The sequence below is a fragment of the Rhinoderma darwinii genome, chromosome 5 (assembly GCF_050947455.1).
Source record: "Rhinoderma darwinii isolate aRhiDar2 chromosome 5, aRhiDar2.hap1, whole genome shotgun sequence".
NCBI classification, from domain to species: Eukaryota; Metazoa; Chordata; class Amphibia; order Anura; family Rhinodermatidae; genus Rhinoderma; species Rhinoderma darwinii.
Genome location: NC_134691.1, coordinates 158627856 through 158644976, shown reverse-complemented (window position 1 = coordinate 158644976; position 17121 = coordinate 158627856).

The following is a 17121-nucleotide window of genomic DNA, read 5'->3' as shown; positions in this document are numbered from 1 at the left end:
CTTATTGGGGAACCGAAGATGGAACCTCCTGAGCAATACCCCAGCGTGAACATCCGGGGCGGGTACCCAAGTCCTCTCCTCAGGCCTGTATCCTCTCCAATGGACCAGGTACTGGAGGTAGCCTTGGACCATCCTGCTGTCCACAATCCTGGCCACCTCGAATTCTACCCCTTCAGGGGTGAGAACAGGGACCGGAGGTTTCCTCGAGGTAACCAAGGACGGGGAGCAGCGTTTAAGGAGGGAGGCATGAAACACGTTGTGTATTTGAAAAGACGTGGGTAACTGCAACCGGAAGGAGACAGGGTTAAGGACATCAATGACCTTGTATGGCCCTATATACCGGGGAGCAAATTTTTGGGACGGAACCTTAAGGCGCAAATTTTTTGAAGAGAGCCACACCAGATCCCCGACCACAAACAAGGGGTTAGTAGAACGTCTTCTATCTGCCTGAGTTTTTTGTATGCTCTGGGATGCCTCTAGGTTCTTCTGAACCTGGGCCCAGACTGTGCACAGTTCCCGATGAACAACATCTACCTCGGGATTGTTGGAGCCATTAGGAGAAACGGAGGAGAACCGTGGATTAAACCCAAAATTACAGAAAAAGTTGGAGACCCCTGACGAGTTACTGACCCGGTTATTAAGGGAAAATTCGGCAAGGGGAATGAAGGAGACCCAATCATATTGACAGTCAGAGATAAAACCTCTCAGTTTGGCCATTAGTTTCAGGATGGAAGGCCGAGGAGAAGGACAGATCAATCTCCAACTTTTTACAGAAAGCTCTACAAAACAATGAAACAAATTGTACCCCTCTGTTAGAAACAATATTGACAGGAACCCCATGGAGACGCAGGATGTGTTTGACAAACAAGGTAGCTAACGTCTTGGCATTGGGTAGTTTCTTGAGGGGCACAAAGTGGCACATCTTACTGAAGCGGTCTACTACCACCCACACCACCGACTTGCCTTGAGATGGAGGCAGATCGGTGATAAAATCCATGGATATATGGGTCCAAGGTCTCTGGGGAATGGGCAAAGAACATAGTAAGCCCGCTGGTCGGGACCTGGGAGTCTTGGACCTAGCACAAATTTCACAAGCGGCGACGTAGGCCTTAACATCTTTAGGCAACCCAGGCCACCAATAGTTTCTAGCAATGAGGTGCTTGGTACCCAGGATGCCTGGATGGCCAGATAGTGCAGAGTCATGATTTTCCCTGAGTACCCTTAGCCGGAATTGCAGGGGAACAAACAGCTTGTTCTCAGGAAGGTTCTCGGGAGCTGAACCTTGATCAGCCGCAATTTCGGAGACTAGGTCAGAATCAACAGAGGATATGATTATACCTGGGGGCAAAACACAAGCAGGATCCACCTCTGGAGGAGGGCTGGCCATGAAGCTACGCGACAGTGCATCAGCTTTAATATTTTTAGACCCAGCCCTATAGGTGACCACAAAGTTGAATCTAGTAAAAAACAACGCCCATCGAGCTTGTCTCGGGTTTAGCCTCCGGGCAGATTCTAGGAAAACCAGATTCTTGTGGTCGGTAAGGACCATTACCTGGTGCCTAGCCCTCTCCAAGAAGTGGCGCCACTCTTCAAATGCCCATTTAATGGCTAAGAGTTCGCGGTTGCCCACGTCATAGTTACTCTCAGTGGGCGAGAACTTCCTGGAGAAGTAGGCACAGGGACGGAGATGGGTGAGGGACCTGGTACCCTGGGACAAGACAGCACCCACTCCCACCTCGGAGGCGTCAACCTTAACGATGAATGACTCCATTTGGTTAGTCAGCACTGGGGCAGAGATAAAGCACTTCTTAAGGATCTCAAAAGCCTGGACCGCCTCCGGAGGCCAGTGGAGGAGATCAGCATCTTTGCGAGTAAGATCCGTAAGACGCTTAATGATGACCGAGAAGTTAGCAATAAATCTCCTGTAATGATTAGCAAACCCCAGGAAGCACTGTAACGCCTTCAGGGAGGCAGGTTGGACCCATTCAGTCACAGCCTGAACCTTGGCCGGGTCCATGCGGAATTCATTAGGAGTGAGGATTTGACCCAAAAATGGTATCTCCTGCACCCCAAACACACATTTTTCGGATTTAGCAAAGAGTTTGTTTTCCCGAAGGGCCTGGAGCACCTTTCTGACATGCTCAATGTGGGAGGTCCAGTCCTTGGAAAACACAAGTATGTCATCAAAGTACACTACAAGAAATACCCCCAAGTAGTGTCTTATTTATGAAATTCTGGAAGACCACGGGAGCATTACATAACTCAAAGGGCATGACTAGGTATTCGAAATGACCTTCGGGCGTGTTAAACGCAGTCTTCCACTCATCCCCTTCTCTGACTCGTATAAGGTTATAAGCCCCCCGAAGATCAAACTTAGAGAACCATTGGGCCCCCTGAACCTGATTGAAGAGATCAGGAATAAAAGGAAGGGGATACTGGTTCCTTACAGTGACCTTATTAAAGTTTCGGTAATCGATGCACGGCCTAAGACCACCATCCATCTTCCCTACGAAGAAGAAGCCAGCACCTACCGGAGAAGTAGAGGGGCGAATATAACCATTGGCCAGGCTTTCCTGGATATATTCTCTCATGGCAACACGTTCGGGACAAGAGAGATTAAATATCCTACCCTTAGGGAGCTTAGCTCCTGGTACCAAATCGATTGCGCAATCGTATTCTCTATGAGGAGGTAACACTTTCGGAGGCCTTTTTAGAAAAAACATCAGCGAAATCCTGAATAAACTCAGGTAGAGTGTTCACCTCCTCAGGGAGAGAAATAAAATTAACAGAAAAACAGGACGTCATGCATTCATTACCCCATTTAGTAAGATCCCCAGTATTCCAGTTAAAAGTGGGATTATGCATCTGCAACCAGGGAAGGCCTAAAACCAAATCGGACGATAATCTCTGCATCACCAGTACAGAGCACTGCTCCAAATGAATGGAGCCAACAATGAGTTCAAAAACAGGGGTATGCTGCGTAAAATAACCATTAGGAAGTGGAGTGGAGTCGATACCCACTACCGGGACAGGTTTAGGCAAATCAATCAATGGCATAGCTAGAGACATAGCAAATTCCACAGACATGATATTAGCAGAAGACCCTGAATCCACGAAGGCACTGCCAGTGGCAGACCTACCTTCAAAAGAGACCTGAAAGGGAAGCAAGATCTTATTAGGTTTCATATTTACGGGAAATACCTGTGCGACCAAGCGACCTCAACGATGGTCACTTAGGCGCGGAAGTTTTCCGGCTGCTTATTCTTACGTCTAGGACAGTTGTTCACTTGATGTTTATCATCCCCACAGTAGAAGCAGAGACCATTCTTCCTGCGGAGCTCTCTACGTTGTTGGGGAGACACGGAGGCCCCGAGTTGCATTGGTTCATCTGAGTTTTCCGTGGAATAACGAAGCAACGGAACCTCGGGAGCCATCATGGGGGAGCCAGAGGAGCAAGGCACAAAAACGTTCAAGTTGTCGTTCCCTGAGACGTCGGTCAAGACGTACTGCTAAAGCCATAACCTGATCTAGAGAGTCAGAAGAGGGATAGCTAACTAATAGGTCTTTCAGGGCGTTCGACAGACCCAATCTAAACTGGCACCTCAAGGCAGGGTCATTCCACCGAGAAGCTACACACCACTTCCTAAAGTCAGAACAGTACTCCTCAACGGGTCTCTTACCCTGACGTAAGGTCACCAGCTGACTCTCGGCAAAGGCAGTCTTGTCAGTCTCGTCATAGATGAGCCCGAGAGCAGAAAAAAAAAAGTCAACAGAGGAAAGTTCAGGGGCGTCAGAAGCCAAGGAGAAGGCCCATTCTTGAGGGCCATCCTGGAGCCGGGACATAATTATACCCACTTGCTGGCTCTCAGAACCTGAGGAGTAGGGCCTTAGACGAAAATAGAGCCTACAACTCTCCCGAAAGGAGAAAAAAGTCTTCCTGTCCCCTGAGAACCGGTCAGGCAACTTGTGGTGGGGTTCAAGAGGTGAGGTGGAGTGCACTACCTGGTTAGCATCACGCTGGTCGCACCTCTGAGCCAGGGCTTGGACCTGTAGGGAAAGACCCTGCATTTGCTGAGCCAGGGTCTCAAGGGGGTCCATAGTAGTGTAGGAACCAGGGTAGAAAAGGTATATGGGCCTGTGATTATGTAATGTCGGGGTAGGGAGACAGACAGGTGAGCCCTAATCTACCCGCCACTCAGTCCCTGCCTACTTGCATGGCCCGTCCTAGGCAACGGCGTACAACTGGGCGACAGTCCCTATGCTCAATATGTGCAGACAAACAGACAAGGGTACACAGAAGCTAAGGGAAATGGGGCAGTTGCCCATGGCAACACCGTGAGCAACAAGAGTAGTGAACAAGCCGAGTCAAACCAGGAGTGTACGAGGTACCAAACGCAGAGCAGGAGTGTAGTCAGCAAAGCCAGGGTCGATATGAAGCAGAGGTCAGAAGCAGAGGTCAGTAGTATTAGCAGGAACAGCAGAGCCAGGAAACAAGAGAGAATCACAGGCAAAGACAAGAAGCAAATGAAGGTATACATAGACCGAGGGCGGGAGCTAGAACCATCTGGAACCATCTAGAACCATCTGGCCAGGCTGTGATAGGTTCTCCCACTCCTCAGCTTACCAGCCTGAGTGGTAGCAGCTCGAGTCACTCTATCAGACCTAGGAGCAGATGCAGACTGATTAACCACGGGTGTCGACACAGAAGCTGTGTCTGGCAGATCCTTTACACAGATACAGACAGTGTGTTAAATCCCTATAGCTTTTACCTGATGATGTAGAGTCTGACATATGCTCCAGCCGCACTCCTCCAGAGGATCCCTCCTTGGGCTCAGAAGCCAAAGAGTGTTTAACCCCTTCCCGACATTTGACGTAGCCATACGCTAAAGTCGGGTAGGGGAAGTATGGAACAGGCTCACGGAGTGAACCCGCTCCATATGATGCCGGGGTCGGCTGTTTGTTACAGCCGACACTTCAGAGTAACGAGCGGGATCGCGCACAAGCACGAGCCCGCTCGTTTAGCTTGTTAAATGCTGTGGTCAATAGCGACCGCAGCATTTAAATCGTTAGAAAGAGGGGGCGACCCCCTCTAACAACTCATCACGCCCCCGCAATGCAATCGCGGGGTGTCGATCGTTTCTATGGCTGCCTGGGGGCCTATGAAGGCCCGCAGGTCCGCCATCTTTGTGCTCCTATTAAGCCCTACATTAGTATTGCAGTATATAGTGCAAGCGATCTAACGATATAACGATAGCTGGTTGAAGTCCCCTAAGTGGACTAATAAAAAAAGTAAAAATTAGTAAAATAAAGTTGTTATTTATGTAAAAAAAAAAAATAATAAAAAAAAAATTACGTTTAAAAAAAAAACCTTTTTCCATTTTCCCCCTAGAGCATATTAAAAAAAACTAAATTAATATACATAATTGGTATCGCCACATTCGTAAAAGTCTGAACTATTACAATATATCATTATTTAACCCGCACGGTGAACGCCATAAAAAAAAAATACAAAACGCCAGAATCTCTATTTTTTGGTCACCTCATCTCCTACAAAAAAATAAATAAAAAGTGATCAAAACGTTGCATGTACCCCAAAATGGTATCATTATCCCGCAAAAAATAAGCCCTCATACCACTTCATCGAGGGAAAAATAAAAAAGTTGTGGCTCTCAGAATTTGGCGACACAAAATTAATTTAACATTTTACACTAGTAAAATATAGAAAAAATTATATATTTGGTGTCACCGTAATCGTATTGACCCACAGAATAAAGTTAACATGTTGTTTTAATTGCACAGTGAATTCGGTAAAATTGAAGCGCAAAAAAATCATGGAGGAATCGCTGTTTTTTTCATTTTCTACCCCACAAATAATTTTTTCCCGTTTTCTAGTACATTATATGGCACAAAAAACGCACAAGTATAGAACATACAGTGAGTTTCACACAGCAGACACACGCTGCGTGAAATACACTGAATGTCTGAATGGCCCCATTGAATTGCATAGGTCCATGTGATGTCCGTTGTTTTAACGCGTAACACGGACGTGAAATACATAATAATGTAATTGGAAGAACATTTCTAATTTACAATAATAGTCCGAGATTCTATTAGAAATATACAATTTTAATGATTTTATGTAATACAGTGGGATACTTCGCCCGGGGACTGGCCTTGGGAAAACTCCTGAAGTCACTGTCCATATATGGACAGTGACCTCAGGAGCAGTCCTGGAGTCCCCGGGCAGAGCGCTACCTGATGCTCTGCTCTGGGACTACAGAGATAGAAAATTCCTGATGTCTGGAGCTTTCCCAGGGCCCGGAATTCCGGAACAGAGCACCTACTAGTGCTCTGTCCAGGGACTCCAGTGTCCTGGAAGCTCCTGACGTCACTATCCATATGTGGATAGTGATTTTAGGGGTTCCCCTAGCGCTGGAGTCCCGGGCAGAGCATCAGGCAGCGCTCTGTCCCGGGATTCCAGCAGATGTCATATAGTGGCATCCGTCACACATAGTCTCCTATTTTAAAAAACGTATAATGTGTGGTATAATTTTTTTTTCTGGGATCCCTTAGGATGGAATAGCGTAGAATAGCAGATCAAAAGGACACTCTTTTGGTCTCAGTCGGGATAATGGAACTTTCCCTATGTACCATGTAAACGTAGGGCAATAATGTGATGTGAATGGGACCTAACTTCTTTATCACAAAGTGCATTTTTACGACGCGTTTTTTCAACTCGACAGTGTAAAAATATGCTTAGTATGAACTACACAGCGTATTTCCCATTGAAATCAACAGGAAGCTTTTTGCAGGCGTATTTCAAGTGTATTTTGGAGCGTAAGACGAGATTTTTACTCCCTGAAAAAACACCTGAAAATATGTCGTGTGAACATGGCCTTAGCTGAGAAGGGTCATGTGATACACCATGTGCTTTCCTCAAAACCACGAAGTGCTTTATTTTTAGCACCCCTGTTCGGCACTTTGGGTTGAGTGGGTGTAATTGTATCTACTCTATTAGGATGTCATACCAATGTCCTTATTTTAATATTTAATATTTTTTTTAAATCTGCCCTTAAAGTGTAGCTAAACGTTCGACAAACTTCTGACATGTCATAGAGACATGTCAGAAGTTTGGATTGATGGGGGTCCGAGCACGGAGACCCCCACCAATCGCTATAACGAAGCAGCTGAAGCACTCGTGTCTGTTAGGCTTTTTCCGGAAAGTCGATGTATCGGAGTACGGGCTCATAGACTTTCTATTAAGTCCGTACACCGATACATTTATTTCCGGAAATAGCCGAACAGACACGAAGCAGCTGAGCGAACACACGAACACTTCAGCTGCTTCGTTCTAGCGATTATTGGGGGTCTCCGTGCTCGGACCCCCACCAATCCAAACTTCTGACATGGCTCTATGACATGTCAGAAGTTTGTTGAACGTTTAGCTACGCTTTAAAGATCTGTTTTTGTCATCATCATAGCCTATTACTCCAGATTCCTCTACAATACAGTTTTATTAATATCAGTGTCATGACTCACTGACATCCTGTGTCTAAATACTAATTCCATCTGTATCATATTTGTTGAAGTTCTCACACTCCAATCATTAAAATTCTATATTTATAATAGAATCTGGGACTATTATTGTAAATTAGAAATGTTCTTCCAATTACATTATTATGGCTTTAATGGAAATTCTAGATGTTTTTTCTTCTGTAAAATACATAGTTATGCATACATGACACTAGCAATCCTGCAATGACTTACAAACATATGGGGGCAAATGGGTATTTCTCTAGATTCCCATGATCAGGGGACTGTAGAGTGCGTTCACTCTCATAAGAGTAATGTTATTATAATGGGCGTAGCTAAAGGCACATGGGCCCGAGGCAAAGATTCTTCTTGGCCCCCCCAAACTTCTCAGGGCCGATGGCCCGCAGCTTTCAGCTGCATCGCTGGGTCTCCTAAGTGATCCAACAATGCAGCACTAGCAGCCAGGGGGGTCACTAAGGACTTAAAACATCAGGGGGAATAGCCCGAATACATATGTGCCCCCCCCCCCCCAAAAAAAATGTGTGCGTTTATGAATATGTGCATATATATATATATATATATATATATATATATATATATATATGAGACAGCATATCTATAGCACTACGACCCTAAACCTATGGATAAGATTAGATGCAGTGCCTTAGCAGACAGTAGCACACATTATAGGATTAGATACAGTGGCTCAACAAACAGTATCACACATGATAGGATCAGACACAGTGGCTCAGCAGACAGTATCACACATGATAGGATTAGATACAGTGGCTCAGCAGACACTATCACACATGATAGGATTAGATATAGGGCCCAGCAGACAGTATCACACATGATAGGATTAGATATAGGGCCCTGCAGACAGTATCACACATGATAGGATTAGATACAGTGACTCAACAGACAGTATCACACATGATAGGATTAGATACAGTGGCTCAGCAGACATTATCATACATGATTGGATTAGATATAGGGCTCAGCTCGCTGACATTGCAGCTCCAGCGCTGGACCCAGAAAAGGTAAGAGTAATAATTATTTTCCTTTTTGACGTGATACTAATTATTTTTGTGTGTTTGTTTTTTTACAAGTTCGGTTGTTGGATTGCGAGGACTACTTCGATAACTGCGTTTTTTTTTTATTCTCAATAAAATGGATAACGAGGGTTGTGTGGAATTTTTATTTCAATAAAATATTTTATCTCTGTCTTTGTATTTGTTTAAACTTTGTAATTACCGCCCTAGTAATTGTCGCTGGCTGATTCACAACGTCCATTACTAAGGGGGGGGACGACTTAATGTTAGACATGAAGAGGTTAACACTAATCCCCATTATTACCCTGGTACCCAGCGCCACCAGGAAGAGCCGGGTATGATCTAGTACCCGACCATCTGTAGGGACGGAGGGGCACTGGGGTGGCCGCAGTCTGGTATTATTAGACTGGGAAAGGCCAAAAACTGTGACCCTTCCCACCCTGGTAATGCTAGGCTGCTGCTGCTATGTTGTATCTGGCTGGTTATAAAAATGGGGGAACCCCACATCGTGCTGTCCAATTATTTATTTTAAAAAAATGATGTGGGGTCCCCCCCATTTTTCATAACCAGCCAGATACAACACAGCAGCAGCAGGCTAGCACTACCAGGGTGGGAAGGGCCGCTGTTTTTGGCCTTTCCCAGCCTAATAATACCAGCCCGTAGTCACCCCAGTGCCCGACCATCACTACAGATGGTCGGGTACTGGATCATACCCGGCTCTTCTTGGCACTCCTCGTGGCGGTGGGTACCGGGGTAATAATGGGGGTTAGTGTTAGCCTTTTCACCAGCTAACAATAAGTAATGGATGCTGTCAATCTGTCAGTGGCCATTAGTAAGTTGGCAGCGATAAAGTTAAAAAAAAAATACAAAGACATAGAAAAAATAGATTTATTGAAATAAAACACCCCCACACAACCCTCATTAACCATTTTATTGAGAATAAAAAAGCCGTCATCTAAGTAGTCCTCAAACCCGACGTAGTCCAACAACCGAACCTATAAAATAACACAAAAAAAAAACATTAGTAAGGGCCTGTTCACATCACCGCTGCCTTTCCGTTAACCCATCAACAGAAAGGCAAAATGAAACCTCCACTTCAGTTTCCCTCACCATTGATCTCAATGGTGACGGAAACGTTGCTAAAGATTTCCGTTTGTCACCGTTGCGGCAGGGTTCCGTTGTTTTGCATTGTCGACTGCGCTACTGATTCCGCCAAAACAACTGAACCCGTTCACAACGGTGACAAACGGAAACCATTAGCAAAGTTTCCATCACCATTGAGATCAATAGTGATGCAAACAGAAGATAAGGTTTCCGTTTGCCTTTACGTTGAGGGGTTAACCAGATGAAACCCCTCAACGGAAGGGCAGCGGTAATGTGAAGAGGGCCTTAGATAAAGGGCCCTTGATACCGTGGCCCATGTGCATGTGTGACACTGTTTGTTGGACCCTGTATCTAAGCCTAATGTAGGCTTAGATACAGGGTCCAGCAGACAGTAATCTTATGCAGTATAAGCTTGGGCCCTGTATCTAAGCCTAACACACGGTAGGCTTTAAAGGTTGTCCAGTCCCTAAACATTGATGGCCTATCTTCAGTATAGGCCATCAATAGCTGATGTGTCGTGGTAAGACTCCCGGGACCCCCGGCCAACCAGCTATTTTGAAGGGTTGCAGCCGCTCGTACAAGCGCTGCTTGCCCTTCATTTCCCTCACTTGCTCACACTGTGAATCGCTGACACGTCCGTGTCGGCGATTCAGTGTGAGAAAGTGACCGGAATGAAGGGGAAGTAGCGCTCGTACGAGCGGCTGCAACCCCTTCAAAACAGCTGATTGGCGGGGCCCCGGGTGTCTGACCCCAACCCATCAGCAAGACACTAAAATGAAACTTACCTCTTCTTCGGCCGCAGGTCCTCACTCCATCAAGTGTCGGGATGCTGTGCGCAGCGCATAGCATCGTGACGTTATGCGCTGCGCATAGCGCTGTGACGTCAGAACCTCTGATGCGCTCCAGGAAGAGGAGGGTAAGTACTGTCAGTTACTATAGTAACAGGGGCCCGTATAGTTTATCACATAGGCCCCAGTTACTATAGTAACTTTTCATTGATGTGGTGCGGGGGGCTGCGGGCCCCCTGGCTTCTGGGCCCGGTCGCAATTGCGACCGCTGCGACCCCTATTGCTACGCCACTGGTTATTATGTCTACTACCTCACCCCCTTTTAGTGGCCATACCACTTACCACCACCCTTCGCCTATAAGGAAAAACTCTGACAACTTGGGTTGGATAAATTTGGCCACAGCAGCCATTTTATTTACAAACATACATAATTGAAACAACAATTTAACACATTAGTGACCGGCCCATAGTCTTTTTACGTCGGTCACTAACGGGCCTTATTCCGCTGCCATAGACTTTTTACGTCGCTGCATCGGAATAAGTAAACAGAGCAGGGAGCCGTCAAATCTCCCTGCTCTCAGCTGCCAGAGGCAGCTGAGGGCTGGGAGCGTCCCTGCTCTGCCAGGTGAGATCGATATCAGTATTTATTATTAGTAGATAGTAGTTGCTGTTTTCTGTGAATCCTGACTTTAAAAAAATGTGATTAAAAAGTGATCAAAAAGTCGCATCTACTCCAAAATGGTACCAATAAAAACTACCAGTCTTCCCGCAAAAAAAAGCCCCCATACAACTGCCTCGGCTAAAAAATAAAAACGTTAAATTTGGAGACACAAAAACAAATAATTTTGAAAAAAAAGCGTTTTTACTGTGTAAAAGTAGTAAAACATACAAAAACGATACAAATTTGATATCGTTGCAATCGTAACAACCCGCTGAATAAACTTATTGTGTTATTTATACCACACGGTAAACGGCGTAGATTTAGGACGCAAAGAAGAGTGGCGAAATTTCAGATTTTTTTCTATCCCCCCCCCAAAAAAGTTAAGAAAAGTTAATCAATACATAATATGTACCTCAAAATGGTGCTATTAAAAAATACAACTTGTCCCGCAAAAAACAAGACCTTGTCGACGCAAAAAGAAAAAAGTTATAGCTCTTGGAATGCGACGATGGAAAAACGTAAAAAATAGCCTGGTCATTAAGGTCTAAAACAGGCTGGTCATTAAGGGGTTAAATATAAACATAACAATGGAAAGGGAGTCCTTGGAGTCACAAAAGTCTGTCAACAAAAACAGCCCACCTGCATCGTATTTTTCTCCGAGCCGTCACCCTATAGGCTCAGGGGCACCGTCATACCTACAGTTGGCTGACCTAAACCGCAACCACTCCCCGGGACACCACCAAGCAGGAGCCCAAATTGAGCAGACCACAGAACCATAATAAATTAGGGAGGGACCATACCCCTGGTGAATGCCCCCCCACAGCAATTTACCACCAACTCCAAGGACCCCCAATCCGCCCCGCTACTGTTGCGACATTGCAAACCGCTCCTCAGTATCCTCAGGGACCTGCGAAAAAAACAAAAGCAACGAGCAAGAAAGCGAAATCACAGACTTGCCAATATACAAAACCAACAAACATTTTCTCAGGGAGGGAGGAAGGGAGGGCGGGACATGCTTCACTGTTCTGCTCAGTAATGGCGTCTTTCCTCTCTCCCCACCCTTAAGTACACTTAACCTTGCCCCACTAACCTCCGTCCCCACTACCTCCTAACCTCCGCCCCCACTACCTCCGCCCCCACTACCTCTTTAACTCCTTCCCTGCCAACATCCCTGCTCATAGTGGCCTCCCCCTATGGCCTTCTGCCGGGTCCGGCCTGTAATATACACAAATATCAACAAATTATGAAAATGGAAAATGTCATAGTCAAAATCCCCGTAGTTCCTTTTTTGTAGACACAATATTATCTTGTTTCACAAAATAACTGTTTTAAGTAAATCACTGTATTACATAGGTAGAAAGACTTTGTATCAATGAGTATACATACAGGGCCGGCCATAGGTTGGATGGCGCCCTGTGCGGGACTCTCTATTACTGCCCTCTACAAACCAAAAATTAACCACATATATAGACACCGACATACTGGAACATATATACTGTACTCTCCTTGCTGACAGGCTCACAGGTTTCTGTGGGTGGAGCTTCCTCCGAACCTCTCCCTCGGCTCTTGTTTCCTCCATGTGTGTAACTAAGAGCACACGACAGAGCAGAGGCAGAGCCAAGTGGTGCCACCTACATGCTGGGAGGGTGCAGTGCACTCGCACAGGTCGCACACCATTAAGGCTGGCCCTGTATACATATGTGATCCAGGAAAAGATTATGGGTTTTTACTTTTGCAGAGTATTAAACTTTACTCTAGAATGTGAGAATACTATTTTATTATTTAAATTTTCCTGTTCCATCTATGTGCCCAAACCAACAGATGGATTTCTATACAAAACTATGCAATTGAGAACACACAATAGTTCCCATGCAGCAAAATGTCCCAACACACCAAGAATTTACATAACATTTTGTTTCCATCCTGTTGTAGTACCAAGTAGCATACTATCGCACAGTAATGTATAGTAATGTCCACATAAGAGTGACACAAAAGTACCTAAACTGAAGTGTCATATAGAATACTGTTCACATATAGCCCAATAATAGCTGTGCCACATACCAGCACTCATGATTGTGAAACACAGAATTGGGCATTTGCTGCACATAACATTGGTCCCATTAATGTTGTGTTCCTCGGGATGGGGACAGTTAAAATAGTCACTCACTTGCCGATATTGATGCCACCTATTATAGCATATATCAGATTCAGGGCAGCTATTAAAACAAAGGTGGGCACATTTCAAGTAAATATTATAAATATAATCATGGACACACTTCAGCAGTCAGAACCATTCTTGTAAGGCAACAGATATGTGCTACGCAAATCCGTTTCGAGAGTCCCAATCCTACAGTTCGTGTTGGAAGAGGGGGGTGTTGGTAGAGGCATATATTTTGCACCCTGTATATAAATTACCCTGGACTGTAATGTCATTCATTCATAGGCACCTAGAGGATTCATGTGCTGAAAACTTCTACCTGTGTGGACAAATTAAATTTCTCAAAGTTTCAAAGTTTATTCAGATGGAAGTTAGTGCCACACAAGCCCTCATGGTCAATTTTATTTTACCTTGGTATGGATAATTTCCATCTAACACTAAATGAAATCAAGATCAGGGTGCTGTATGATGGGTATAGAATAAACCACAGTTCTGCTCTTCTAAGGACAACTTAAAGAGGCTCTGTCACCAGATTTTGCAACCCCTATCTCCTATTGCAGCAGATCGGCGCTGCAATGTAGATAAGAGTAACGTTTTTTGTTTTTTTTTAAAACGAGCATTTTTGGCCAAGTTATGACCATTTTTATATTTATGCAAATAAGGCTTTCTAAAGTACAACTGGGCGTGTTTAAAGTTATGTACAACTGGGCGAGTATTGTGTGCGTACATCTGGGCGTTTTTACTTCTTTTACTAGCTGGGCGTTGTAAATAGAAGTGGATGATGCTGACGAATCAGCATCATCCACTTCTCTTCGTTAACACCCAGCTTTTGGCAGTGCACAGACACAGCGTGTTCTCGAGAGATCACGCTGTGACGTCACTCACTTCCTGCCCCAGGTCCTGCATCGTGTCGGACGAGCGAGGACACATCGGCACCAGAGGCTACTGTTGATTCTGCATCAGCGTTTGCAGGTAAGTAGCTACATCGACTTACCTGCAAACGCCGATGCTTCTGCAGAATCAAATGTAGCCTCTGGTGCCGATGTGTCCTCGCTCGTCCGACACGATGCAGGACCTGGGGCAGGAAGTGACGTCACAGCGTGATCTCTCGAGAACACGCTGTGTGTCTGTGCACTGCCAGAAGCTGGGCGTTGTGAAGAGAAGTGGATGATACTTCTCGTCAGAACGCCCAGCTAGTAAAAGAAGTAAAAACGCCCAGATGTACATACACAATACACGCCCAGTTGTACATAACTTTAAACACGCCCAGTTGTACTTTAGAAAGCCTCATTTGCATAAATATAAAAATGGTCATAACTTGGCCAAAAATGCTCGTTTAAAAAAAAAAAAAAAACGTTACTCTTATCTACATTGCAGCGCCGATCTGCTGCAATAGGAGAAAGGGGTTGCAAAATCTGGTGACAGAGCCTCTTTAACAAGAGCTCTGTCGTAACACATTCCTATTAATGCACAACGCTTTTTGTTTGTATTAATGTTAAACCTTGACATCAATTGTTCTTAGGATCTGTTCACATAACGTTTTCCCTCTACATTCTGTTTATCCATCCGGAAAGCTCCTGGCGCATACACCGAATGTATCCATAGGGCCCCATTGATCTGCCTATGCTAAATGAATATCCTGTTTACATACATTGGGGTGGTATGCGTTAGCATACCTTTTTTTTACTGCATGGAATAGCATTAAATACAGAAGCATCCCGCTAAATATTGTGTTGTTTTTTTTTATAATCGGAGCCCATGGGTAACTGTATGCTTATATCAGTGGTTCCCAATCGGGGTGCCACAGCATCCTGGGGTGCCATGAGACCCGTCCAGGGGTGTCGCGAACTCTGCTCATCCACTGCCCTGAACAAAAAAATCATTTTACTTGTAGCAGACGTGAGGCACGCACGTCTGCAACAAGTTCCACCCCCGACACTTACTTCTGCAACTATGCTCATAGCAAACGTGACGCACGCATGTCTGCTAAATGTACCATCCACCACTTCCCACCAGAAGAGCCTGACAGAGAGGTGCTATTAATGCTGCGGTCCTGGGCAGCGTAAGCATTCATTCTGACATTCATGTCTGTGATGGTCACTTTACTGGGGGGGCTGATGGTCATCTTTCTCTGAGTGGGGGACTGATGGTCATTTTTCTGTGAGTGGGAGCTGATGGTCATTTTTCTGTGAGTGGGGGGCTGATGGTCATTTTGCTGTGAGTGGGGGGCTGATGGTCATTTTTCTGTGAGTGGGGGCTGATCGTCATTTTTCTGTGAGTGGGGTGCTGATGGTCAGTTTTCTGTGAGTGGGGGATGATGGTAATTTTACTGGAGGGGACTGATGATTATTTTTCTGTGAGTGGGGTTCTGATGGTCATTTTACTGTGAGTGGGAGTCTGAAGGTCATTTTACTGGTTGGGACTGATGATTATGAGTGGGGGCTGATGGTCATTTTACTGTGAGTGGGGGATGATGGTCATTTTACTGTGAGTGGGGGGCTGATGGTCATTTTACTGTGAGTGGTGGCTGATGGTCACTTTTCTGTGAGTAGGGGGTTGATGGTCATTTTACTGTTAAAGGGGCTGATGGTCATTTTACTGTGAGTAGGGGGTTGATGGACATTTTACTGTGAGTGGGGGCTGATGGTCATTTTACTGTGAATGGGGGCTGATGGTCATTTTACTGTGAGTAGGGGGTTGATGGTCATTTTGCTGTGAGTGGGGGCTGATGGTCATTTTGCTGTGAGTGGGGGCTGATGGTCTTTGAGTGGTTTCCGCCTCTGACCTCCCATTGAAATTAATGGGAGGCAGTAAAAACCTGCGGCGCTCGTTTGGTGTGCTTTTTTGCCTTCAGTTTTTGCATTAGCTTCAACAGCTTAAAAAAAACAAGGGCAAAAAAACCCGCAAAAAAGCGTCAAACAATGTTGTTAATTCAAAATCTGCCTCGAAATTCCTTCAGATTTTTTTCTGCTTAACAAAAAACACCATGTGGGGTGGTATGCGTTAGCATACCTTTTTTTTACTGCATGGAATGGCATTAAATACAGAAGCATCCCGCTAAATATTGTGTTTTTTTTTTAAATAATCGGAGCCATGGGTAACTGTATGCTTATATCAGTGGTTCCCAATCGGGGTGCCACAGCATCCTGGGGTGCCATGAGATCCGTCCAGGGGTGTCGTGAACTCTGCTCATCCACTGCCCTGAACAAAAAAATCATTTTCCTTGTAGCAGACGTGAGGCACGCACGTCTGCAACAAGTTCCACCCCCGACACTTACTTCTGCAACTATGCTCGTAGCAAACGTGACGCACGCATGTCTGCTAAATGTATCACCCACCACTTCCCGCCAGAAGAGCATGACAGAGACGAGCTATTAAGGCTGGGTTCACACGTGGCGGAATTTCACTTAAATTCCGCTGCGGACACTCCGCAGCGTTAATCCGCAGCGGAGCCGTTTGTCCATTGACTTACACTTTAATTTAACAGTGTTCGTTTAGACGATGCGTAAAATTCCGCTGCGGAGCATAGGCTGCGGAGCGGAATTTGGTGTCCGCAGCATGCTCTGTCTGTTGCGGAGCAGTGGCGGACTCATGGCGGAATTTCTCCATTGACTTCAATGGAGATTCTAATTTCCGCAATGAAGTCCGCAGCTGTCATGCACATGTTATGTGTGCTGCGGATCCGTCTTGCTTTTTTAACTTGACATTTCTTCATTCTGGCTGGACCTATGTATTTCTAGGTCTACAGCCAGACTGAGGAAGTCAATGGGGCTCCCGTAATGACGGGAGCGTTGCTAGGAGACGTCTGTAAATAGTCACTGTCCA